Source organism: Azolla caroliniana, unplaced genomic scaffold (genome assembly GCF_043228905.1).
Source record: "Azolla caroliniana isolate FFs.n. ecotype wild unplaced genomic scaffold, voAzoCaro1.0.p SCAF_18, whole genome shotgun sequence".
Taxonomy (NCBI): domain Eukaryota; kingdom Viridiplantae; phylum Streptophyta; class Polypodiopsida; order Salviniales; family Salviniaceae; genus Azolla; species Azolla caroliniana.
The window spans coordinates 12,171,051-12,179,002 of NW_028230453.1; positions in this window are offsets into that span (position 1 = coordinate 12,171,051).

The following is a 7,952-nucleotide window of genomic DNA, read 5'->3' on the forward strand; positions in this document are numbered from 1 at the left end:
TCAACAATTCTGGACGCACAGGAGTTTTCCCCATATTAATGAATTCTTGTTCATTGATGGCTACTGTTGCAGGAAGAGCAGTAGCAGTAGAAGTATTATTTTGCAGGTGGGATTGGGCAGCGTGTGTTTGAACACTAGCTGTAGCATCTACATCTTTCTGCGTGTTGCTTCTTAATATACTCTTATTACAATAATGAGAAGATGATTTGCAGTCATCAGGATCTTGTGCTGACATATGATAAGAAGAAGAAGAGTTGATATCAAGGATCTGATCGTCATGTACATTATATTGTGGCCATGAATCAGCGGATACCCTCTGGACCTGATAATTATGTGTGGGAGATGTGTACTCAGCCAAAACACTCGTGCTCATGGTCGAGCCCGCAGCAGAAACAATTGTGGTAGTCCGTTCTTTATGCAGCATGCCCAGTTCTACTTCGACAGCTACTTCATCCTCCTCACCACCCTCCTCCTCATCATCGACCTGAACCTGCAGCATCACGACAGTGCTAAAGAATTTATTCAGCTGTATGTATTTAATATATAATTTTTGTGACAATCAAGGCATGGCTTTGGAGCGAAATTATGGGAGCTCCATTTTAGCGTGTTGTAATTAAAGCTGGATGAAATAGAATGTTTATGATTTGCAAATTCATTGTTTAAGGTGCACCACTTACAGAAATGGGCTTCACTGATGATGATGGCATGTTGTTGTTGTTGTACATTTGGGCTTCCTGGTTATAATTTGGTCTGCAGGATGCCATAAGCTCCGAGACAAGCCGTCTGGCCCACTTCCGAGGAGACAAGCCCTCCAGATCCTCCAAGCTGTAGCGGCAGTATTGTTTTGACGACCTCCTGCTAACCATGGAGCATGATGAGCTTTTCATGGCGGCCTTCCTTTTAATAACCTGCGTCTGCATCCCTCCTCCTCCTCCTCCTCCTCCTCCGGTGTGTCCTACACCTCCACCTCCACCTCCACCACCACCACGATCTCCCCTGCTCATGATCCGAGGAGGTTTCGAATGCACCACATTAACGGGCTTCGTCGTTAATAATCTCGGCACAACAAGACTTCTATTAGCACAGGCGCCACTCCTGCTAGTACTGCTCTTCTGTACAAGGTTGTCTGAGCCAGATCCACTTTTTACGCTGGATAAGCTCAACAAATCGTCTGCAAAGGACCTTGTGCTGGGGCTGGGGCTGGGGCTGGGGCTGGGGCTGATCATGTCCTTGTTCTTCACGGCTGCAGAATCCCTTAGAAGGTTGCCATCCAGATCTCTGGGGATAAAGACGGACTCTTCTTCTTCTTCTTCTTCTTGGCAGACGCTACAGCACTCGTGAGACACCGTGGATGAGGCGTCGACAGGATCACGCATACAAACTGAGCCTGATGATCTGCAGGAAAGGGATGCCGCCACTGCAGCTGCATTATCACTAGTACTATGACAACCTTCCATTCCGGCTGCCTCCCCAACAGGCATATGAGTGCAGCAAGCATTCCCCCAGTGGCAGCACCTATGGTCGCTGGACAGAGGCCGCCTCTTTGTGCTTCGCGAAGGGGGCCTTACCAGAAGGTAGCTCGCTGACTGCAAGTTTATGACTTCATTCTCAGAGCGTGCCCGCGGGCTATGATGATGATGAAGAGTATCCTCCGCCTGATTATGCTGGAAACTGTGGAGGAAAGCTTCCTGCATCTTCTGCGAGCTTCGATGAGGATCAGGTACGGGAGAACATTTAGTCCTAGGTTTTTTGGCGGCCATTATATGTTGGTCCGACTCTACATCAAGAAGCCTGCTACACTTAATAAGGTAATTCATAGATGACCTCCGGCCGTCTGTGTCTGGCTGTTGGCCGTACTTGCATTGATTTTGTTTCTCATCACCCAATTTCACAATATTCAGCGCATGGCCGATGCTGCTAGATTGATAGGTGCTAGTATCGTCACTCTCCTCCATAGACTGCCTGTAGCTGTGAGCATCAGACTGGACCTCGATTACATCAGAAGCCGAACGATCAGAATTTAGCATCGGCTCCTGTAGCTGCTGTAATTGGCGATCGTAAACCATATTTCTGTCGCTGTGGAGCAGGTGGTAATTGTTACCCGCAGACTCATGAAAGGTGAGGTTCATTTGATTGCGGAGACAGGTGGGCCCGGAGGAGAAGCGTTCCCATGCGTCCAGACCTGACGAAGAGGAATACTGTATAGAAGAAGGAGGAGGAGGGGAGGCAGAGGAAGAGGAAGAGTCGGTTGAGTTGGAAGGAGAGGAAGAAGGGGAGGCAGGTATTACGGGTAGGGAATTGGAGATGTCGGAGAGATTGAAGTGAGCGAAGCTATTGGGTTGGTTGGAACAGAAGAGGCTAGGGTTAGGGTTGGGATTGGGATTCTGAAGAGGGTTAGGGAAAGGGCTAAATGCGGCGGTAGAAGTGGTAAGGTTAATGAAAACAGCGGAAGAAGAAGGGCGGCTGGTGCTTGTGCTAGTGGTAGTGGTAGTGGTAGTGGTAGTGGTAGTGGTAGTGCGGCGGAGGAAGGAGGGATAGATGGAAGTGTCGTGGGGGTTCTTCCTGCGCTCGGTGATGGAGCGTTGGGAGCGGATTCGCCTGCACATGGAGAGGAGGTTGTGGAGGTGCGAGATGGTGGCAAAGGGCGACTGAGACCGATTATTGATTTGGATCTCCCGCTGGATGTTGCGGGGGAGGAGGGGGAGGAGGAGGCTGGAGGCGGAGGCGGAGGCACCGGTGCCGGCGCTAGCGCTACTACACGGCGGCCATATCAGGCTCTTGATTCGAGTCCTCCGGTTGCGACTCAGTGCGCCTGCACTGATGACGGGCAGAGCCGCAGTGCTTAACGACCTCCTCATTCCTCCTCCTCCTGATCCTGATCCTGATCCTGATCCCCATCCGGCCCCACTCCTATGAGGAGGAGGAGCAGGAATCATCATCGTCTTTTTCTTCTTCTTCTTCACCTGTGCCACCCGCCTGAATGTCTCCCTCACTTCCGCCATCTCCTTCTCCTTCTGCACTGCGTGCTGCTTCTGCTTCCTCCGCCGCGATGCCGCCTGCATCCCGCTCCCACTATTACTATTACTATTACTATTGCTATTGCTATTGCTATTCATCATCATCATCATCATCATCATCATCATCATCATCAACTTCTGCTGCTGCTGCATCATCATCGGTGACAACGATGACGAAGACGATAGAGCATCATCTTCTTCCTCTCTTCGTAGAGAGCTTATCTATCTATCCGCTTCTTCTATTCTTATTCTTGTTTGGTTAGGTTCGATTAATGCCCGTCTAACCTCCCTCTCCCTCTCGTCCGTCTGTTACGTGGTCGTGGTTAACCAAATCATCCATCCATCATTACATATGTACCCCTTCCTATCTTAATCCAATCTAATCTAGTCTTTTTATTATAATTCTTTTAATCCTATGAAACAACAATTACATGTTTGTCCTACGAGAGACGGAGAGAGAGAGAGAGAGAGAGAGAGAGAGACAAACACACACACATAGTAACGGAGAATATGGTTTCATTTCCATCCAAGTCTCTCAAAGAGGACCGGGGTCTTGAAGGGTTCCAATGGTCTAGTGTCAATGTAAGTGGTATCTTGATCATAGCTTCTAGGCGGGATAACTCCCATTCCCTTATCTTTTTTATTGCTTCTACACTAACTTTGAAGCTTGGTGCTCGATGGCATTTGTTTGCTCTTTGGTTCCACGTTCATTGTGTGTGTGTGTGTGTGAGAGAGAGAGAGAGAGAGCGAAAAAGCCCTGACGGGCATAGCTCAGTTGATAAGATTGCCCAATGAAGACCAAGAGGTCATGGGTTCAACCCCTATCTTCCACAATGGCATCTAGTGAATTAGGAAATATCTATAAAGTAATAGAGAGATGAGAAAATTAGGTTTTGAACCCAAGGCGTAGTGCTCGTAGCCGCGAGATTCCGCATTATGACGCCATCACACCACACCAAAGGTGGTTAATGTTCCACGAAACCACATCACTCCCTCCTACACCCACACCTACAACATTGCATTGTGAGTGTTGAGGAAAGAAGTAGGAGGATGTACCACCACCACCACCACCCACATCATACACTGTTGGATAGTTACTTCTATAGGACAAACCTTGGTGCTTGGATAAATTAGCATTAGCTATTATGTAGCCCAGATGACCCTCACCAGAACGCAATCGTCAAGACCTTGTTTTTGGAATTCGGTAGTTGCTCAAAACCCCGACCCATGGTTGGTTATTCAACAAAACCCCCTCCTTAGAGATAATCCTTCACAAAAGTGGACTTCTTGTCCATGTATCATGATCAAGTCATTCCTAGGACTCCTCGTGTCATGCCATGCCACAAAATCCATTCCTTCACTATGATTCTTATTTTGTATTTACCCACAAGAGCCATCAACCTTTTACTTAGCTCTCATACACATGGGTTCAAGAGTTCAAATAGTTGAATCAAAGCCAAAGAAGTAGGCTATGATATGACCTAATAAAATCTAAGTTTTGAAATTGAGGCCAAGAGACATGAAGGAAAAAGTAAAGTTGTGGCAGAAGTCAAACAAGGGCAAACAAGCGCGCCGATCACAACTTCATGATTCTAATGAGCATATTCCTTGACTCCCCGGGATTATGAGGTCCTCATATATGAATAACAACTTTTACCCCTCATTCACATTTGACCAATAAGTAGGTTACCATTCTTCTTATGTTTCACTTATCCCCTTTGAAGTATGTGGACCTTCGTTCCAAAGATTTGTAATAGTCAAGAAAATTGTAAAAAAACTCTCCTCCTCAATCAAACATTACCTTCATTTCTTGATGCTTCTCCACTATCTCATGCCACTTTCTAAATCCTCCAAGAGCCTCAATCTTCTCGGCCTTGAGAAATTAAACCCATATCATTCTATTGTAATAATCTATTTTGAAGAAGTAGGATGACTTGTCTAATGCTTTAATCATCATCTCTCCACAAAGCTCAGCCTATTAGAGCTAACGGTTCTTAGTAAAGGTTCAAGACCAAGTATATGGACCATTTGCACACAATGATGGTGTTCTCAAAACATGTAAGTGGTATCCAATAGTTCCTTCACAAACTTAGAACTAAGTAGATCAACAATGATGCTTAGATAGTACCCAACAATAAGGCTACAAAAGGAAAACGACTATTAGAAGATGGTACACATTATACACAAGGATAAAGCTCCAAAACTAATGCATGATTCTAAGATTCTCATGTGCAAACCATTATGATGCACTCATAACGCTACGAGAAGACCCACTTTTTAAGACATAGTTTTCTTCATCACATTATAACTTGGAATATATGGTTCATACTTGGGTAAGCAATCAATATATTTCCAACCACTCCATGCAATTCATATTTATGATAAAAATCTCCCGTGGAGGTCTTGGTCATCAGAAAACTAGCAAATTATTTCTATCAATTAACTACATCCACCTCTTGAGTGCAACTAATGTATGTAAAGTATTGACGGAATTTTATTAAGGACCATGTTATAAACACAAGGGAGAAAGACTTTAAGTTGTGTGTCTATGTATGTATGTGTAAGGAGACAAAAACTTCATATAGTATTGAGAACAACTTATATTGATTAGGTGGAGAATTAAGGAGAAAAAATTAGATAAAGAGAGGGTTGGTTTATATGAAAAAGACTTATGAATTAAAAGTGAGTAAAGTAAACCAATAATTCATATAGAGGGAATGAAGGCGTCCAATGCATTCAATATTGAGAATATATCCCATACACTTATCATAAAAAAAAGTTCATCTCAAAAATTTGAGTAGAACAAGCTCGTCAAACAATCCATTAGCAACCATTTGTTACTAGTATTATAATTTGCTTTTAAAAAGGGGTAGTTAGCATGGTGATAGTTCTTGGTTGTAAAAGAGTAGCAAGGGCAATAGTGAAGTGAAGACTTTTATGAGAGTAAAATATAGACAAAAGTGGTAACATTTGTGCAATTGGGACGAACGCATAACTATTAAAGAAGACCTCCTCCAGGCATATGAGGAGATCATCACCTTTGGAAGCATGCCGGAGGAATTTGGATAGGGGATGGTACATCTCATTCCTAAAAGTGGTGGGAACCAACGACATTAGCAAGTGGCGGCCCATAACTCTTCTCAATAATGTATATAAGTTGCTCGCAAAACTCGTGGCACGTCGTTTAACACCACTTCTCCCTCAACTCATTCATTCGTCCCAGACAGGGTTCGTTAGAAATTGGAGCATCCTAGACAACCTCTTCTCATTCTGGGAAGTAGTAGCCCTTGCTAAGCGTACCAACAGCAAGGTAGCGGTGGTGTTACTAGATTTTGAGAAAGCATATGACAGGGTATGCTGGAACTTTCTAGAAAGTGTGATGGGGAAACTCGGCTTTCAAGAGACATGGATCAAAGGCATTGCAGGACTTTATAGGAATGGCAACAATTGTGTTTCATTGGCAGGTGAAAGGGGCCCCTTTTTCCCAATATCCTGATCTGTATGACATGGATGCCCACTAGCTCCATCCTTATTTCTATTATACGCCGAAGCACTCTCTTGCTTTCTCAACTCGCGGCATCTCAACCTACGTGGTCTTCCCATACCTCATTCTCAGCAAAGCATCCTAGATATAGAATTTGCAGATGACACAACAGTCTACCTGCAAGGGGACTTGGAAAACCTCCAAAAGCTAGAAAGTGGGCTAGCTGTATTTTGCAAGAGATCCAATACCATGATCAATTGGCACAAATCCTGCGCAATATGGCTCTCTCAGGAAACACATTCAGCGTGGCACCCACATCCCGCTTTCAAATGGATCAATCAAGGAGCGAGCACCAAATATTTGGGTTTCCAAATTGGTTTCAACATATCGCCGGAGACTATGATTGCACCCGTTATCCATTCCATTCGACAAAAGTTGATATATTGGAGCTCGAAAAAACTATCGCTAGTAGGTTGCATCATAGTGGCAAATCAGGTACTACTCACAATAACATGGTACAGTCTATCATGCTGGACAATCTCCAAGGAATGTATACATCAGATTCAACGATTGGTTCGCAACTACATTTGGTCTGGTAAGGAAGACCATGTAGCTCGCACCAAGGTGGTGTGGCCTATACTCACAGCGCCTAAGTCGAGAGGGGGATTGGGTCTTATTGATCCCCTTTCACAATTGAAAGCCTTACGTGCCAAATTTGAGGTGCGAGGACTCCAACCAAGAAATGATTGTTGGAAACTACTACTGAGGTTACGCTTCGCTTACTTTAGGCCATGAAAAGGGGTCAATTGGCCCCCCCAAATGGGATGGATTCTAAACATGGATCTCAAACCTAGTTTCTCCCGCCAATTGGAGGATAGATTCAGTGTATCCATGTGGACGGCATGGTGTGACATTCGTCGAGGGCTCAAGTGTGATCAACCGAGATTCGAACCTGCCTGGCTCAGTCAACGTATCCTATGGAACCCACGTATCAAGGATGAATCTAATCAACTACTGGGATCACGTAAGGGGTTGTCATGGGGATACATTGCAAAAGGTCCAGGAAAAAGTATAGAATGTTGGCGACGGTTTATGTCACTGCCACTACAAGATTAGGCAAACATACTCCATGGAATCAGGGGCGGATGGACTATGAGATCGGAAATCATTAACGCTCTACTGATTAGGGAATTTGCTACTCAAAGGACGACAATGGAGAAATGGATAGGTCACGAGGAAGAGGGATCTCTGATCCCGAGAGGCAGGGGACCACCAAACAAGCTCGAAGGCTCTGAATTGTGAGACACTGAGACACCAACACAGAATAACGCAATTCGAGTACTCGCGTATACTGGTCATAAATGGATTGTAGATCCTAATCCGATCAAAGTACAATCTGATTGGCACATATGTACTCATGAAAACACATGGCTATGTAAGGTTAGTTGGGA